This window comes from Pan paniscus, chromosome 3 (genome assembly GCF_029289425.2).
Source record: "Pan paniscus chromosome 3, NHGRI_mPanPan1-v2.0_pri, whole genome shotgun sequence".
Taxonomy (NCBI): Eukaryota; Metazoa; Chordata; class Mammalia; order Primates; family Hominidae; genus Pan; species Pan paniscus.
The window spans coordinates 172,550,266-172,570,429 of record NC_073252.2 but is presented as its reverse complement, the minus strand read 5'-3'; the positions used below and the strand labels follow the sequence as shown (position 1 = coordinate 172,570,429).

The window sequence follows — 20,164 nt, the reverse complement described above, 5'->3', positions numbered from 1 at the left end:
CTGTCAAATAAGTTAGTCTTAAAAGCATTAGAGAACTTTAGCAGTATATTTTTCCATAAATGCATATAGTTCCAAGAAGCCACTGGACTTTCTCCATGACACTGCTGCTCTTACTAATGCCATATCATAATTTTATTCAAATAACCTTAAAAATAATATTGGAAATATTTTCATTTCTATGTTATTTGTTTTTCTATACACTGTTGACCAGGTTTAGACTCTGTTGACTTTGTTTTTAGTGTCAAATACATGTAAAAAGTTTACATTCCTTCTTAAAGTTAACTTTTAGTTATAAAGCAAGATTTCAACAGTTGGTCCTGATATTAGCTCTGGATGTTCTCCTTTTCAGAAGTTAGGAAATATGTACAAAAATCTGACAGTAATGTTACTATGAAATTAAAAAAAAATGATTGGCAGCTAACTGTGGCAACAAGTAAAATACTACTAATGAAAATAAAATAGATGTAATTACTATAGCAGTAGGATGTGAGGAAATCACTAGCAAATAATGTTTGCCTTTTCTGTGGGTGGTGGAGGGAGTGTGTCGGATTGGTCATCTAATACTTTAGGTGGAAGCCTGAAGAAGATAAGTGATTTGAGACTCAGTGAAATGACTACCCAAATGTCCTGCATCAAATGACTGGGAGAAAAATGTGAATCCCATCTCTTTGCCGGCTAATTCCTGTTTAACTCATTTCACATTCTCTAAGAAGCCTCTGGTCTCCCTAAAGTCTAGGTGAGGATGCTTCCTCTGTGTGCCAGTGCCACATATCCCAGCGCTGTTGCCACTGTCTGAGTTCTCTGTCTAGCTCAAACTGTGAAGTTTTTGAGGGCAGGGACCAAAATACATTCCCAGTTCTCTCTGCTGGGCTTAAAAGAGTGTCTAGCATGCTGAAAGAGCTCACTAATTTCTGGCATGAATCACTATTTCTTCTTTTCTAAAGCACATTAACAATTTCAGATAAATAACTCCAGGCATAACCAAAACTACTATGTTATCATTCTGCGCTTCTAACATTCAGGGGAACATTTGATGAGGAATTTGGTGCAGCTTATTTTTCTTTATTCCTAATTTTATGTGTCTGTGGTAATATATTTTCCACTTGCCCCTTATCTCTCCTTTTCAGGGAAAAATGTCTAGAAAAAAATATCTAAAAATGTTCATTTTCTTACTCACTTATGCCTTACTTGTTCTTATTTGGAAACAATTCCCAACTCTACTCTTTTTAGCAGTAATCAGCTTTCATGTGTGATGGTTTCTCTTTTAAATATTTTTGACTAAAATAACGCTTCATACCATAATAGTTGTAGAAAATTGCTATTTCATATATGAGGTGTATCTTTAAATCAATGTATGATGTAATCATCTAGTTTAAAAAAGATATTTGCACTGAAAAGAGAAAGCATAACTAAATGACAATGCTAAATATTAATCAAATAAATGATGCATATTCTCAAGGTATCATACTTGAATTTCTGCTATTGCACCTATCAGAGTTCTGGGATCAGAATCTCTAATAAGTTTCCAATTCTCTAGATAGATGTAGAACCATTGGTATCACAGAACATTTGTCTCTTTGTTTACATACATTTATGTATTAATCCTGTGAGTCTCTATAAAAGGTAGATGAGTGATGATTCTTTGCTGAAAATAACTGAAAATGTAATTATGAATAACTACCCAAAATAGTAATAATGATAAATATTGAGAAAAAACATTTTTTTCTGGAATGGAAAGGAGTATAAATTCTTTATAAAGAAGGAAGAAATATTAAATGAATCTTGAGCAGGTGATGGAATTTGGGCAGAAAAGAGGATGGAATTTGAATGGGCAGGAAAAGCACTGTTGGCACAGGCCACAGTTTCCATGTGGAATAGAGAATATGGCAAACTTCATGGAGATATTTCCACATGGGCCCTCAAGTTTTCTTTTCAAATAAATCCACGCTGTATTGTTGTGTTAGGACTAGCTGCTGGGGAAAATCTGTATGACTCTTCAAGAGAGTTATAAAATATCAGCAAATGTTTATTCAAATAATAATTTTCCCTGTTACAAAATTTTTCATTGTCAGCACTTGACTGTAAGGGAAGAACATATTCTAATAAGCTACTCTATATTCACTTGTCCAGTTGGTGTCAACATAGACATGTTTTTGTTAATTTCCATCATTTAAAATCAGTTTGTTCTACTTATCAGAAGTTTAAAGGTGGAAACTTAATTATTAGTAGGTTAAACAAGACAAACATCCAATAAAAAAGAGACGTATAAGTTTTCTTGATTTTATAAACAAGTGATTACATTTCTGATAAGTGACAAAGATGGAAGTGTGTAATGAAATCCTAACCGAAAGAACTTAGAGACAATCTGCCTTTGTAAATTCCCTTCTTATTAATAACAAAACAATCTAATATGCATTAAATATTTTCCACATTATTAAATCATTCCTTTATAAGAAGTGACTTACATTTAGTCTATTAAAATACCAAGAGACTTTTCTTTTTTTCTATATCCTACTGTCTAGCACAAATAAATGGACCTCTGTGTCCTTAACTTGCCTCCTGGTTTATTTATTGGTAAGAATAGAAGCAGCAGAGGATTATAAAGATAGAACTATTAGAAATCTTCCTTCTGCTTTATGTTGTTTCTTTGTAAAGACCTTAAAACACTTGAAAAGATTCTAAAATATTTTTCCCCTTAAATCTCTGAAATTTAGGGTATCTTTTCCTGCAAATCTTAAATAGAGTGAGAATCATCAAAGTCATTGACTCTGCTGCAGACCTTTGCTGGTGCCTCCTGAGACTATAGTGGAGAATTAGGTTTTATGTGTAGCCTAAATATTTCCCCCTAAGTGATAACTGTGAATCTAAAATTTTGCTCTATTTCGAAAGGGCAAAGTACATATCATTCCCTGTGGGTATATGTATAGTTATCATAAATATAATCTCACATCAAATATTACACTGGAAAAGCTTGATATGAAAAAAATTCAAATTCCTAGAGAAAAATCAGAATTAAATTTCAAAAACATAGTAGTAAAAAGGCGAGATATATGCCTCTATAAGAAATAGCTCATTTATTTTAAATATTTTCTAAATCAACTGTCCTTGAATTCTATTGCCTCTCCTCATTCACTTGTATGCCATGTGAAAATAAGAATAAATCTGGAGAAATAAGACTCAGGATTAGATCTTGATTCTTTCTTTGAAGAACTGAGTGACTTTTCTATAGACTGAGTGATTATATTTAATATGCTACTTTTAAAATGTAAAGTGTAGAGCTGTTCTAGCCAACTACAATTTTTAAAAACTAACATGGTCAAAATCTGATCATCTCTCTTTAGCAGAAAATATATACTTAGCATTATAGCTATAATTTCATATTTAATTAAATATTGGTAACCTTGGTCAGGTGCACTGGCTCACACCTGTAATCCCAGCACTTTGGGAGGCTAAGGTGGGCGGATCATTAGAGGTCAGGCGTTCAAGACCAGACTGGCCAACATGATGAAACCCCATCTCTACTAAAAATACAAAAATTAGCTGGGTGTTGTGGTGCACACCTTTAATCCCAGCTACAAGGGAGGCTGAGGCAGGAGAATTGCTTGAACCAGGAGGTGGATGTTGCAGTGAGCTGAGATAGTGACACTGCACTCCAGCCTGGGCAACAGAGCAAGACTCCATCTCAAAAAAGTATATATATTAGTAACCTTAATGCCAGATTATCTATCTTTGTTTCTAAAATTCATTGTATAGTAGAAGTGAGGGCTGTTGAATGGCAGGAGAGTAAATAAGGGATGAACAGACCAGCCTCTTATTGTTGTTTTAGTACAGATTAGTTTCATTTGTGAGTGACAAAAAGTGCACAATAGCATTGGTTTAAGAAAGATTTTTCTCCCTCTCAAGAGTAAAAGAAAGAAAGGAAAAGAAAAACTATGCAAGTGAACAGCTCAAGGCTGGAATGGGGGTTGCCAATCCTTCTCTCTTGTTTTGCCACCCTTAATGTGGGATTGCTTCTTTGAGATCGAAGATAGATGCTCTGCTTTCATTCATTCTGGCTTCTTTTTAGCCATCAGAAAGAAGAGGCTTCTCTTTAAAGACACTTCCAAGATGTTAAAGATTTTGCAGTTTTCCTGGCAGGCTTGTGTGCCTCTGTGGCCAAGTTCGGCCAAGAAGTTGTAAATAGAAGTGGCATGCTGAACTTCTTGGAAGCATCTCTAAAGGATGTCCAGAGGCTCCAGATGCATTCTGCCTTGTGGAACTCAGACCTTCACTGAAGCAAAAAGAACTGTGACAGGTAGGAAAGGAGCATGGTCAGATCGTCTCAGAAATATCACTAAAGAAGTAATATGGAAATAGTTGAGGGGTGGATACCCCATTTTACATGATATTATTACACATCACATGCCTGTATCAAAAAATCTCATGTACACCATAAATATATATACCTGCTATGTACCCACAAGAATTAAAATTAAAAATTAAAATATAAAGCATGCCAAGAATTTGGGAACACAAATTTAAAAAAGAGAGAAATAATATGGATAACTGTGAAGAAAATGTGTTGATCGGTGAAGAGGGGCAAAACTGGCTTCAGAGAGCATAGTATGTGATCAATGCTATAGCACATTTCAAAAACAGAGAGAAGGAAACACAATTAGAAATGACCAAAAAAAAAAAAAAAAAAAAAAACCACTTGTCCATTGATTGGATGTGAGAAAAAGAGAGAATAATGTAAGATAATCATATTTATTCCTTTAGTAACTTGGAGAATTATAGTGCCATGACAAAAATAGAATATACAAGAAAAGGAACAGTCCTGTGGACAAGTATCGTGAGTTAAGTTCTAGATATATATAGTGAACGTGATGCCTATGAGATATCCATTTAATAAATATACACAACTGGAAATAGGTGAGATTTGATGGCTAGAATTCTGGGGGAGGGCTTTCCAATATTTTTTATTGTTGAGAAGCACACTTGGACGTTTCATCCAGTTGGGGTAAATAAACCTGCTGACTCACAGAGATCCCTGACCTTTGGGATCCGGCTGTGCCAGTCCCCAGCTCACACACTGAAGACTGAGCTATGGAAAACACAGCAAACCTATAACCCACTGGGGCATGAAGATGAGGAGAAGTCCTCCCCCATCATGGATCTAGCTATTCAATGTGTGGACCTTTAACTAGCAGGTAAATCATCAACCTGGAAGCTTATTAGAAATACAAACACGTCTTCCACCACATACTCACTGAATCAGAATGTGCATTTTATCAAGGGATATGGTTTGGCTGTGTCCCTACCCAAATCTCATCTTGAATTCCCACGTGCACTCAGTTTTAAAAGGGAGACAACATAAAAGTTCAGAAAATTTGCAGCCTGATGATGCCATAGAAAAGAAACTCCCATTTTCTGAGGAGAAATTCAAGCTGGCTGCAGAAATTTACATAAGTAATGGGAAGCCAAATGTTAGTCACCAAGATAATGGGGAAAATGTCTCCAGGGCAAGTCAGAGAACTTTGTGGCAGACCCTCCCATCACAGGTCTGGAGGTTTAGGAGGAAAAAATGGTTTTATGGTTCATCCCAGGATCCCTTTGCTGTGTGCAGCCTAGGGACTTGGTGCCCTGCATCCCAACCATTCCAGCCATTACTAAAATGGGCCAAGGTACAGCTTGGACTGTTGTTTCAGAGGGTCGAAGCCACAAGCCTTGGCAACTTCCATGTGGTATTGAGCATGTGGGTGCACGCAAGTCAAGAATTGATGTTTGGGAACCTCCACCCAGATTTCAGAGGATGTATGGAAATGCCTGGATGATGAGGCAGAAGTTTGCTGCAGGTGCGGAGCCCTCATGGGGAACCTCTGCTAGGGCAGTGCAGAAGGGAAATGTGAAGTGGGAGCCCCCACGCAGAGTCCCTACTGAGGCATCACCTAGTGGAGCTATGAGAAGAGGGCCACCATCTTCCAGACCTCAGAATAGCAGATCCACTGACAGCTTGCCCTGAGCACCTGGAAAAGCTAGAGACACTCAATGTCAGCCCATGAAAGCAGCCAGGAATGGGGCTATACCCACAAAGCCACAATGTGGAGCTGCTCAAGGCCATGGGAGCCCACCTCTTGCATAAGCATGACATGGATGTGAGACATGGAGTCAAAGGAGATCATCTTGGAGCTTTGAGGTTTGATTGCCCTGCTGCATTTGGACTTCTATGGGGCCTCTAGTCTTTTTGTTTTGTTCAATTTCTTCCATTTCGAATGGCTGTATTTACCCAGTGCCTATACCCCCATTGTATCTAGGAAGTAACTAGCTTGCTTTTGATTTTACAGGCTCCTGGGCAGAAGGGACGTGCCTTGTCACTTATGAGACTTTAGACTGTGGACTTCTGAGCTAATGCTGAAATGAGTTAAGACTTTGGGGGGACTCTTGGGAAGGCATGATTGGTTTTGAAATCTGAGGACATGAGATTTGGATGAGGTTGGGGATGGAATCATATGGTTTGTCTCTGTCCCCACCCAAATCACATCTTGAATTCCCACATGTTGTGGGAGGGACATGGTGGGATGTAATTGAATCATGGGGGCAGGTCTTTCCCATGCTGTTCTTGTGACAGTGAATAAATCTCATGAGATCTGATGGTTTTAAAAGGGGAATTTCCCTGCACAAGCTCTCTCTCTTTGTCTGCTGCAATCTATGTAAGACATGACTTGCTCTTTTGCCATGATTGTGAGGCCTCCTCAGCCACATGCAACTGTAAGCCTATTAAAACTCTTTCTTTTGTAAATTGCCCAGTCTCAGTTATGTCTTTATGATCAGCATGAAAATGAACTAATACATCAAGCTTTCCAAGCTCCACTGGCAGAGTGGCAGAGTGGCAGAAAAAGAGAGAAGAGAAGAAGCAGCTGGACATCAGAGAGAAGCAGCTTGAATTCAAAGGGACTGCTTGGACAGTGGAACTTTGAAGAAAATTTTGCTCAGGGATGGCCAAACTCCAGGGGAAGACTGCCTTCCCACTTCATCCCCTTTCCAGCTCCGCATCCTGCTGAGAGCCACTTCCACTAATCAATATAATCCTCCACATTCACCACCCTTCAATTCATTCATGCAACCTGATTCTTCCTGGATGCCATCAAGAACTCAGGTACTAAGAGGGCAAGTGCAAAACGCTGTCACCCTGACCCCCTATTGAGCTGTTAAACACTTAAGCCATCCATGGACAGCAAAGCTAAAAGAGCACACTGTAATACATGCTCTCTGGAGCTCTGGGGGTCATGGATACCCCCCTTGATGCTGCTGCAGAGCCACACAGAGTTCTACTCCTGCCAGCGCCCAGAAGCCTTTGTCCTGATTCCTGCAGACTCTCACCTGTGTGCTCCCCCTCCCGTGAGGGTTTGAGAGCTGTGGGCTGAGTAAACGAGCTAACCCCTTTGTGAGTCCCACCAAGGCATCTGTTTCAGAAGATGTGAGCTTGTTTATAGTCTGGAGAAAAGACATCAACGGATTTGGAAATACTTAGAAAGAGACAAGAGGGATACAGAAGAGATAGGGCAAAGTCACTAAATAAAGATGACAAAGAAAAGTTTTAATAGCAATAGTTGAAGGATAGATTTTAAATCAGAAAAGGGCTAAGTCTTTGGAACTAAATAGAAAGAGGTTAGAATAGAGGCAGAATATATTAGGCTATAGATTTGGAGGTTGTAATTTCATAATTCAGCATAATTCATCAGTTGAATGCACAATTATATCTTTGAAGTGGGAAGTCTCAAGTATGATAAAGATGAACAATGAAACAGACCAGTGTAGGCTGATGCAACTGGTTACGAGGCAACACAGAATAGAGCCAAGTCTGTGTTATTTCTGGTACTGTGGTGTGGCCACGCTGTAGTTTTCATAGAGGATTCAGTCCAGCCTCATTGCAGCAGACATTTCTATTGCTCTGAAGAGGAAGTGAATGAAGCCAAGGAATGATCTTTATTTATTAAGGCTGCACTAATTTTGGTGGCAAAGTCAGAGATAGGACCCACATCACCTAATTAAAATTCTCTGTTTATTTTTCCAAAGGAGCACTGTATTAGACTTTTCTAGAGAAAAAATAATCATCTCATCACTCTGTAAAAGGTAAAATACGACTCATTTAATTAGAATTATAGGACAATCTTTAATCTTTTCATTGGAAAATATGAGACAAACAAATTCAGACATTTGACTCTTTTAAAAAATTCTTCTATATATGAGCACGAAGGTTGGCAGTGTTGGCTTATATTTTTCACTTGTATTTCTGAACCATTTTCTTTACATGTTGAAAATAGCTAGCCTTTTTGTACAAAGCACAGTCTCTAGGGGTTTTGTTATGCTTGATTAAAGGAACGCGTGTGCTCTTATTGCCACAGGAAATAACTTCTATAATTTAGAGGCTGTCTGAACCCTTTTGTTTCCTGGGAAACTGTTAATGTTTTGCCTATAATAGTTTAGGCATATAGATAGAAGAAAGGTAGGAAAAAAGGACGGAGGAAGGGTGAGAAAAGGAGAGAAAGGTGAGAGAGTGGGTAACCTAAAATATTAGTTTTAAGTATAAACTGAGTATTAGTCTTAAGAATAATGTTAACATCAGTGATGGCATCTTGCTAACCTTTGCTCTCTCTTACTTTTTAAAAAGAATATAATTCTATAAAAACCTTGAGGTATAGCGTAATATTCAGTAGAGTGAAATTGAATGACACCATTCCTAGTGCTATATTTACCTGTCCTTACCACTTTTAATTATAGACTCTTTTTTTCTGCTTTATTGTTTAATTTTCTCCTTTGTTCTATGCCATTTTCTCTCTCCAGGCAGAGGTAGGGCTTCTTGCACCACAGGAATAAAAAGGCCCAATCTGTGTTGAATATACTTAAGATAGAATGCCTTCCATTTAAAGGGGATATTAACATAAACATCTGTAGTTATACAAGCATGAATATCTACCATAATCTGAATGAGTCCCTACTCTGCTGGTTCAATACTATTTATAAAAATAAATTTAGAATGACTTCACTGCAATATCTGTGTACATCTGTTTTTAAGTCTGGAGACTCTAGAGATTGGTGCTTCAAAATATCATGCTTTTATGTCCTGAATCTTACTGATTTAAAGATTTATAAAAATGCATTTCATTAGTACTATTGCTGTATCTTTTCCTTTGTAAATCTATAGCTTAAAATATCCCAAGTAAAATGGTAATTTCTGTCAGTATTGCTTATTTCTGATTGGTGAAATAACTTTTTCCCAGTATTTTTGTAGTATTTTTCTGATAATACACATAGATTAAAATAAAATGTATACAGTGTTTTTATTTTAAACATGCTTTGTGCTTATTTTAAAGTTCTAGGAAGTATTTTACCAAATAAGATTTAGAAGATAATCTCAATTCTTGATCAACTTTTTCCACATTGATTTTATGTAATCATTTTGAAATTATGACTAGAAAAATGTACCTGAAATCATGCTCAGTGACCTTTTGGTAAGTTAAACTGCTCAAGGCATATTTAGAATATAAGGAAGAAAATGTTCTTGAATTGAGTTTCAAATGATCCACCCTTTATCAAACTGAGTTCTAGAGGACTATAGAAATTATAGCAAAGCAACATAGTTGTGTTATTTGTTTTTCTAATTCACCATATAATGTGTCATATGACATGATCGCTGCCCTTAGCCCTTAAGTTTCCAGGCTAGTAAAGAGAATTATGACTTGTAAGTATTACATATCAACATTGAAAACCAGTGAATGAGAACCACATTTGTGATATAACCTATGGCCTATAAGAATTTAGTGGAGGAGGGCTCATTTCTGGCTCAGCTAAGCCAAGAAAGGCAATGTGGAGGACATGACATTTAAGCAAAAGAATTGATAAAATTCCCTTTGGCAAAAATGCACAGTCAAATTCACAGAGATCAGGCCACATCCTGGATTTTGAATAATTACTCTTGTGACTCTGGGGGTGCCCCGATCTTTTTCCGACTAAAGAAAAGGTAACATCTGCTGTTCCAAGAAAATTTTACCTTCCAAATTTTGATTTTATTGGTAGCCGAATGTTCTTATTAAGTTTGTTATCCAACAGCACACTCTAGGCTAGAGTCAGAGCAAATTCCCTGTTTATTTTTCATTAAAAAAAAAAAAAAAACCAGAGGCAGGGAAGTACCTTGTGCATGCTGTCTGTGTATGTGTATGTGTCTGTGTCTGTGTGAGTGCATGCATCTGTGTGTGTGTTTGTGTGTGTGTGTGTGTGTGTTATGTGTGTGGTGAATGAACACAACTAGAATAAAACGGTTTCAAAAAACAAACTGTAAAGATGAATTGTCTAGAATCAGGCTTAGGGAGGAAGTCTTTTTGCATATGAAAAGAATGAGAGAGAAAAGAAAGACTGTCCCTTCCCAGAAGGAAGCTAGGAGCAACAATACCTATGAGAAACATTTTATAGCTTGAGATTTATTTTAAGAAATCGACTGCTATTTCACGGATTTGACAAAGGAAAGTAATATTGACAAACTATTTCCTTGAAATGCTGCTATAGGGATTTAGAATGTAACTGGCATTTTTTTTTAAGCTTGTGTATGAAGCTGCTACTGTGGTAATTGATATATAACCACAAACTTGCATTTATAATTTTGACTCTAATCATTATAGCCATTTAATTAAAATGGATTTCAAAGTCTTTATGTGGATTTAATTTCACTTACAATTACTTAGGTAATACATAATTATGTCTTCAATATAAAAATCCAAATATTTTGGATAAATGAAAAGTTTCCCTTGGTTGCCAACACTGTCTTAGTTCCCTTCTTGGAGATAATGACTGAAATCATTTAATATGCTTCTTTCCAGATTATATTTTATATATTTCTACAAGTATATGTGACCACAAATAAATACATATGTATATAATATATATATATTTAGGAAAAATGTTCTAATTAGGGGATTGATACTACTTATCCATTCCATGTGTTTCCTTTACTTTCAAGGGGAGAGAGTTGCCTTGAGAAATTGTTCTTGCCTCTCCCCACCGCTAATCCATTCTGCCACAGAATAGAGAAGTGAATATTCTGTTGGGGAGGTTTCTAGTCCAGCCTCTTTTGTTTCCTTTCCTCTCACTTCTGATTGTCCTTTGCTCCGTTCTTCTCTAACTGCTCCTTTCTTCCAAAATAGCATGTAATTTACTAATTTCTCATATTTCTGGTTTATAATGTTCCATTCTGCTAGAATGTAAACTCCATGAGACCAAAGATTCTGTTCCATTTTATTTATTGCAGAATCCAGAGTCCTCAGACAGTGCTCGACACATTGTATATTTTCAAAACCTATTTGAAGATGAAAATGAGTAAGTGTGGGTACTAAATAAATCAGCCTTTTCTTTAAGGCTTTTTATTTTGTCTTATTTATAAAATTCTCTTCTATAAAAGTCTTAATTTCTTCTATATCTCTAATCCTTTACTTTGAATTATTTTTTAAAGTAAAATTTGCATATGGATTAAAAAATCAAATGGTGAGGATAGCGCTCTAATGCTGTTCATAGCATTCTTTAGTCCTACCTCCCTTATACTGAGTTATGCTTCCTAAAAGCAATCATTTTTATTTTATTTTTTAATTAATTAATTTTGAGACACAGTGTCACTGTGTCACCCAGGCTGGAGTGCAGTGGCACAATCTTGGCTCATTGCAACCTCTGCCTCCTGGGTTCAAACGATTCTCTTACCTCAGCCTCCCAAGTAGCTGGGATTAGAGGCATGTGCCACCACACCTGGCTCATTTTTGTATTTTTAGTAGAGATGGGGTTTCGCCATGTTGTCCAGGCTGGTCTCAAACTCCTGACCTTCAGTGATCCACCTGCTTTGGCTTCCCAAAGTGCTGAGATTACAGGTGTGAGTCACAGCACCCAGCTAAGCAATCATTTTTAAATGTTCACGTTTTTCTTACTATTATGACTACATCCGTTTGTTGCTTAACAGCAGGGAAAAGTTTTGAGAAATACATCGTTAGGTGATACAGTTATTGTATGAACATAATAGAGTGTACTTACACAAACCTAGATGGAATAGCCTACTGCACACCAAGGCTATATGGTACAGCCTATGGCTCCCAGGCTGCAAACCTGTACAGCATGTACAGTATTAAATACTGTAGGCAATTGTAACACAATTGTATACATATGTCTAAACATGTCTAAACATATCTAAACATGGAAATGATACAGTAAAACTACGTTTGCTAAAGGTAAAAGCAAATGATTTGCCTGTATAGAGCACTTACTATGAATGGCGCTTGCAGTGTTAAGTGAGTCAGCGAGTGAGTGGTGAGTGAATGTGAAGGCCTAGGACATTACTGTACACTAGTGTAGAATTTTTAAACACTGTACCCTTAGGCTACACTAAATTAAAAAATATTTTCTTTCTTCAATAATGAATCAGCCTTAGCTTACGGTAACTCTTACTTTATAAACTTTTAATTTTTTTAACTTTTTGACTCTTTGATAACAATGCTTAGCTTAAAGGACATTTTACAGCTTATAAAATATTTTCTTTATATCTTTATTCTATAAGCTTTTGTCTATGTTTAAATTTTTTCACATTAAAAATTTTTTTTTGTTAAAAACTAAGACACAAGCACACACATTAGCCTGTGCCTACAGAGAATCAGGATTATCACTATCACCATCTTCCACCTCCACATCTTGTCCCATGGAAAGTCTTCAGGGCGGTAACATGTGTGGAGCTGTTATCTCCTGCAATAACAACGCCTCCTTCTGGAATACCTCCTGAAGGACCTGCCTGAGGATATTTTACAGCTAACTTTGAAAAATCTAACTAGAAGGCATGCAGTCTGAAATAAAGATTAAAAGTATAGTAAGGTAAATATATAAACCAGTAACATTTATTATCATTATCCAAGTATTATGTACTGTACATAATTGTATGTGGTATACTTTTATATGACTGGCAATGCTGTAGGTTTGTTTATACCAGCATCACAACAAGCACATGAGTAATCTATTGCCCTATGATATTACCATGGGTATGACATCACTAGGCAATAGGAATTTTTCAGCTTCATTATAATCCTCTGGGATCACAATTCTGCATGCAGTCTGACATTGGCCAAAATGTCGTTACGTGGTGCATGACTGTATATCCATACATCTGAATAATACCCTTATATTATTTTTGGTTCACCTTTTGTTTTTCCTTAATTCCATACTTGTTTTCTTCTGGCTTTAAGTGCTTTTTCAAATATTTATTTTCTTCCTCCCACTCTCAATCCTATGATGTCCTCTTTGCAATACATTCCATACTTCACTGCACTCCACAGCACAGCGGCCATCCTAGAGTTCTCTCTTCTTCTGATCAAAACTGTATCTGTGTTCTCTAAGATCTTCTGCATGGATTTCATTTGAGGAAATTACCTCACTACTTTCTAAGTTGGATCAGCTCCTAGGATTCTTGGTCTATTTCTTGTCTATTTCCTCATTTTGCTATAGTATTTTCTCAAAGATTTTTCCAGGAGAGCATTTATGCAGGTAGAGTATTTGATTCCATATATTATGGCTGCTTAGTTACTTCTGATTCATAGATTGGCTGGAAAACTGGATTGAAAACACTGAATGAAAATAATGCTCACCCAGAATTTTCAAAGGCTTTATCTTTTTATCTTGTAGCCTCCATAAACGAAAATTTAAAAGTGGTCTCACTGTTTTGTGTCTTACTTTTTCTTTCAAAATATTCATTCAGGAAATCTTTCAGAATCTTCTCTTCATAATTTTTGGCAGTTTTACAAAAATAGGTCTAGACAATTCTCTATTTAAGCTTAACCTCCTTTGATCTCAAATAGGCTCATTTAACTTTGACACCTGTTTTTATCATTTCCGAAAATTTTCTGGATAGATACATATAAATCTCTTTATAGATTATTTCTTTTTCATCTCCCAGAAACTTGTAAAACTTGTAGGAATTTCTCATTTGCTGTTATCTCCTTCCTGTTGTCTTTGAAAGTGAATCTGTGTTTAGTCATTTAGTAGTCTTTTAATGAACACTGCAAGGGAAAGAAAATAGAAATGTGCTTACTCTTGAACTATTTTTGAATATTTTATTTAAAAATTTACATATATTTAGACATTTAATTTATCTGTAACTTATTTTCATGGTATAAGAGACCAAGTTTATGTTATTATTTTCCAGTAGATTGATTATTGCTACAACACCATAAGTTTGAAGTAGTTGTTCTCTGTATCTTCTTTTGTCTGCTTCACACTCAGCTCAGTAAAGACTTTCTAAGTCTATTCAAGCATCCTATTCAAGATATACTGTCTTTTCGATTTCATCATACTGGCTATTTTCTTCTGAGAACATAGAGCAGTCTCTAACTGTGTTGATTATGTATATGTTTATTTTGTTTATTTTCTGTTTCTTCCAACATAAGGTATATTCCTTGGTTACAGAGACTTTATTGGTATTTCATCTATTGCAAGTAGAGTCTTCCATAACTTTATTTTACCACATATATACAACTAAATGAATATAAGAATATGTGTTTTGTATGTATATGGGTGTCTATAGAAATATATACAGATACATATACAGTCGTCCCTTTGTATCCACAAGGGATTGATTCCGCGACTCCCGAGGATACCAAAATTCACTGATGTTCAAATCCCTTATATAAAATAAAGTCGTATTTCCACATAACCTACCCATATCTTCTCACATACCTTAAATCATCTCTAGATTACTGATAATACCTAACACAAGGTAAATGCCATTTAAATAGTTGTTATACTCTATTGTTTAGGAAATAACGACAAGGAAATAAAGCCTTTACATATTCAGTACAGACACAACCATCCTCTTTTTCTGAATATTTTCAATGTCTGGTTTTTTGAATCCACAGATGCAGAACTTGACACAGATACAGAGGGCTAACTTTTATGTATATGAAATACAATATGGGGGAACAAATATTTTGCTTTGTCTTATCTTAACAATCTGCACAAATATTCTGCAATGTCTTATCTTGACGCCACCCCATCAAGCTCATTTATAAAACCTTCTGAATTTCACTGTAGAAGCAGTAACACATTTTCTCCAGGACCGCGCGTTCTGTGCAGAGAGCTATTCTCTTGCTTTCGCCTATTAAATTTCCACTCTTAACCTCATTCTGGTGTATCCATGTCCTAGTTTTCTGTGGACATGGGACAACAAACCTTGGGTGTTATCCCAGATGAATGACACTACTTCAATCCTGAGGACATTCTTCTCCTTCACATCCAGTACCAAACCACCACCAAATTCTGTGGATTTTATTAATTATATATCTTCTAGGTTGTTCCACTCTTCTCCACCCCTACTGCTATTAAAATTACCAAGACTACCCTCAACTCTCTTCCTGACCACTAGAATTGTCTCTTAATGGGGCTATGAAGATACATGTCCATAATATGATCTGTAAGGCACTACATGATCAGGTACTTGTAGTGCTCTCCAGCCTCATTTGTTATTAGGTTGATGCTCTCTTTCTGTCTTCCAGCCATGCTGACATTCTTCTAGTCTCTTGTATTTTCCATACTCTTTCCCATCACAGGTTCTAGGAAACTTTCTCTTTTTACCTGTCTGTTCAACATTTTCCTGCCTGAAACTCTGGAGCACTATTTCAGAAGTCCTTCATCCTATAAATTTTCACTGAGTTTTATATAAACTGATATATTTCTTTTGAATTATTCAAAATCTTGCTTAGTATACCAAAACCAAAACCAAACTGTTAAATACAAAACAATATGAACCCCAGACTATTTTAAATATCCATTCAGTAGTTGGGCTATAAAAAACCAAATGTCATGAATGAGAAATTATTTAAGGAAAACTAGTAGACAAGTCTGTCAGGCAAGGCCCCTACAACTACAAGTTTACAAAGTGATTTTGAACCTCTTTTGCTAAAGCAATTTCAACCAGGAGTTGAATTCATGAACTGGGATGAATCAATCAGATTCTTAATTTTATGGTGCTCAGTCTTTGCTGAAGTTTGTCTGTTTTTTTCTACATTTGAGTCTCATAAGATACTACTATCACCATTCAGCGCTCTTCTACATAAACTAGGTTGAGTGGATTTCTCTTCATTTCAATTAAAAATATCCCTGACCGAAAGAGTCATGGTATCCAATGAAAAAGCCAAATTTCAGCATAAGATCTTGGCAGTTTTCTAAACATATGTGTATGTCACATCATTTGATTTACTAAACTTATCTGTGAAAAATATGTACTGGTAAAATGTCTGGCTTGCCCAAGGCAAAACAACTAGTTAATGACAGAAAAGAACAAAATACAAGCTTCCTGGCTAGCCATCTGGAGCCTCATCCATTGTATCATGATACCTTCCATTTTATTATCTTGAGCATGACACAATAGGAGCTAATAAGTCTTTCCTAAGTAATTTTCAATGTATTCTGAAACACTTAATTAGTTTCCTTTAAAATAAATAAGTCATTAAGAAGCTACAAATCAGTGAGTTAATTAGCTGCATTATGGTCTTTTAGCTCTTCCAGTTGAAATAAGCTGATGCCAAATCTATAAAGAAATAAACTATTACCCACGAGAAGAGACAATTTTTAGGAAGTTATAACAATTACCATGAATTTCAAGTTTAGCATTTTCAAAGCTTAGTCAAAATGAATGAGTGCATGATGAAAATAAATCTTATAGATAAAACCAATAAATTCTATAAAGATTAGATTTAAGAAATCTCAAATAATTACACTAATTTTTGTCATATATTTCACTATTGAATGGAGTCCTCCTTCCCCACACCATCCCCACCATAACCCAATATTAACTCTTCACACTCAAATATGCTATGTTCATGTACAAACGATATATAATTTATCACTGGCAACTGGCAAGCACTGAATATAGATACCCCTAATAAGCACTAATTTATGTAAGTCCTGAATGTAACACTACTGCAATATCAAGCCTGGTTAAAAAGATACTGACAGCATTTCAATTCACAACTCTGGTTTCATCTTTAAATGACAATTTTCAGACTATGATTTTGATGACTCAAGTTTCTCTTTTAAATTTCTACATCTTGATTTTTATCTACTTCTAAATCTTTGTTCTATAATACCATTACCAAACACCAGGGGTTCAGTTTAGATCCCATTGCTCACCTCACAGAAAGCCAATCACTGAGACAATGAGTATTGCCAGGAAAGAAAGTCTTTATTTGGGTGATGTTAGCCAGGAGACAGGAGATTAGTTTCACCTTCTCTCCAGTTGACTAAAATTGGAGGTCTATATAATAGGGAAGGAATGTAACTATGCACAAAAAAACAAGAATTAGGGAGGGGTAAAGAAGAGGAGTTGATCAACAGAAAGCATGTAGTCAGTTGGACAATCATGATAGATGAGGATTTTGTTGTTCATTATCTGGATGTAGTGATCTGGTACATTTCAGTTCCTTGATACTATCTGGGAGAACTGATGGCAGGTTTTCTGAGAAAGGAACGCAGATGAGACAAATGTAAGTCTCAAGTTTTAAGACCAGGAGGAGCAATTTCTATGCTTATTCAAAAAAATGTAAACATCAGCTCTATGGGAAAATTGGGCCAATTTCAATATTATTTTTATTATTCATCAGCATCACTCCTAACTTGGGCACAAGGATGAGAAATGAGAAAGGTTAGACCTTCTCTAGTGTCAAAAATGTACTCAAAGCATGACTACTGGTTGGTTTGGAGGATCAAATTCTGAGGTTTGACTTCTCCCTCATTATATTCAGTTAATTCATTTCAAAAATATTTATTTTTGAAATATTTCTTTCAAATTTGAAATATTTATTTCAAAAATATTTATCTAGATACTTTGGATTACTTTTAGGGCTATTTAAACAAATGAAACAGTGACAATTTTTGCTTAAATAGTAGACCCTACAAAGGAGGCAGATAGACATATATCAATCCTGTAAAAATTGACAGTTACAATTGCAACAAGTGCTACCAAGGAAAGACAGACTTGAGACACATTTTAGCAGTATTTTCTAAAATCAGAGAGAATACTTAAGGCTACCTGGGGAAATTATGCTTAAATCTGGATCATAATGAAAGTAAGAGTTAATGAGATGAATAGAGGACCAATGAGCACTTTAGGCAAAGGCAATCACTAGTAGTAAGTTGGAATAGACCAGTCAAAGAGAACATGGAAAGGTGTGGTTGAATTATGGATAAAATTAGATGGTAAGGCCAACAGGATGGATATGATACGTAAAAGTTAAAAGTGGAGTCAGTAATTAGCAAAGATTTTCATCCTGAGAATTGGAAGAATAGAGTTGCTATTAACCAAGTTTGAAAGGAATGCAGAAAGAGCAAACTTGTGTGGAAATGACAAGAGTTTGATTTAGATGTAATGTCAGATATCCAAGTGGAGATGACAAGTAGGCAGTTGGACCCAATAGTTTGTAGTGCAGGGGAATTCATAGCTCGAGATATAAACTGAAATTGCTCAATGTACTCTATACTATGTCTGAAACTATTAGACTGGATAATATCACCAAGGGACGTGTCATTAGAGAAAAAAGTCTCAATATGAATTAATTGGATTTAGCTCTGTGGAGGATATTAGGACCTTGACAAGAGCATTTTATTGATGGAGTGGTGAAAGAGGCTGGTGTGGATTCAAGAGTAAATACAGATGTTGCTCAACTTACGATGGGGTTACATCTTGATAAACTCATCATAAGTTGAAAATATCCTGAGTTGAAAATATATTTAGTATACCTAAGCTACTGCACATCAGAGTTTAGCCAACTCTACCTTAAACATGCTGAGTACACTTACATTATTAGCCTACAGTTGGACAAAATCATCTAATACAAAGTCTATTTTATAATGAAGTGTTGAATATCTCATGTAATGTACTGAAAACTGTACTGAGAGTAAAAAACAGATGCAATCTGTATTATTTTAAGCCAGCCATTGTCAGTTTTTTTAACAACAACAACAAACAAATGGCAGCCCAAACCATCAGAAAGTCAAAAAATAGTAAGTTGAATCATCATAAGGCAGGCATAAGCATCAGATTCCACAACAGAAAGTCAAAAAATAGTAAGTCAAATCATCATAAGCCAGGCACTGTCTATATACAGAGAGGAATTAAACATTGTGAGTATGTGTAATTAAAATTTTGCTTTTAAGCAAAAGGGGCAGGTGGCTGAGACAAGTGATAGAGTAAAGAAAGTTTTTTTTTTGGGGGGGGGTTGGTTTTAATAATACAAATAAAAGCATGGTTTGAATGCTTATAGGAATGACCCTGTAGAGAGGGTGTTGTTTATTGGAAAATAAATGAAATCAGGAGATGCAGTGTGACTGAAAGGAAGTGCTAAAATCCATTTGAGAGTATGCTACACAAACTGAAAAGGAGACAGAATGTCTGGTGTAGAAATCAGCAAAACCTCACTTTCCTGAATTAATTAGCCAGTGCACCACATTGAGTTATGTCTATTAATTACAAAAATTAATTATCAGAAAGTAGTTAAAATTAATCTTCTTAAAGTCCATATAAAATCTATGAAAAAATTTAAATTACTTTACTATCAACTGCACTTATAATTTTTCTTTTTGCATTTATTTTTGCATGTTTACTATGATGTATCAAGTCTATTCTCTATCTTTCATTTTATCAACTTTCCATACTGCCTTCTATACATTTTCTTCTGGTTTGCTTTCCAAACAAGTAATTCTCTTTTTAGCTATGCCTAATCTGCTGTTAAGATAATTGAGTTCTTAATTTTATTTCATTTTTAAATTACGGAATTGCCATTTAGTTATTAATTATAGTAGATTTCCACATTGAAATTCTCAGTTTTTTTATTTTTTATCTACTTAAACATATAAAGCTTAATCACTGTAACAAATTCATCATCTGAATCTTTGGTTTATCTATTTCTATTTCACATTTGTCTTGAGTTGAAGATCTTAAAGTTAATTCTCTTTTACTTTTTTTTCCTGCTTATTTATATTACATCCCAGATGTTGTACATATGAATCAGATAAAATTTGAGGTTTAGAGTGATATAGTCTTCCTCCCAAAATGATGTATTTAATATGTTTGCATTTATTTAGAGAGGTAAGTTGCTAGCAACCTGGGGTTATTATT

At 35.5% G+C, this 20,164-nt stretch overlaps 1 protein-coding gene across 4 annotated transcripts in view; it reads left to right on the top strand.

Annotated features, from left to right (window-relative positions):
* GLRA3 (glycine receptor alpha 3) overlaps positions 1 to 20,164 on the top strand; it is a 182,694-nt gene that overhangs the window by 8,917 nt on the left and 153,613 nt on the right. Inside the window, exon 2 of one of the 4 annotated variants that reach the window (XM_055112014.2) lies at positions 11,282 to 11,349. The exons of the other annotated variants lie outside the window; for them this stretch is intronic. The gene's annotated coding sequence lies outside the window, so the exon portion shown is untranslated. The remainder of the gene's footprint in view (positions 1 to 11,281; positions 11,350 to 20,164) is intronic. 4 annotated transcript variants of the gene reach the window in all.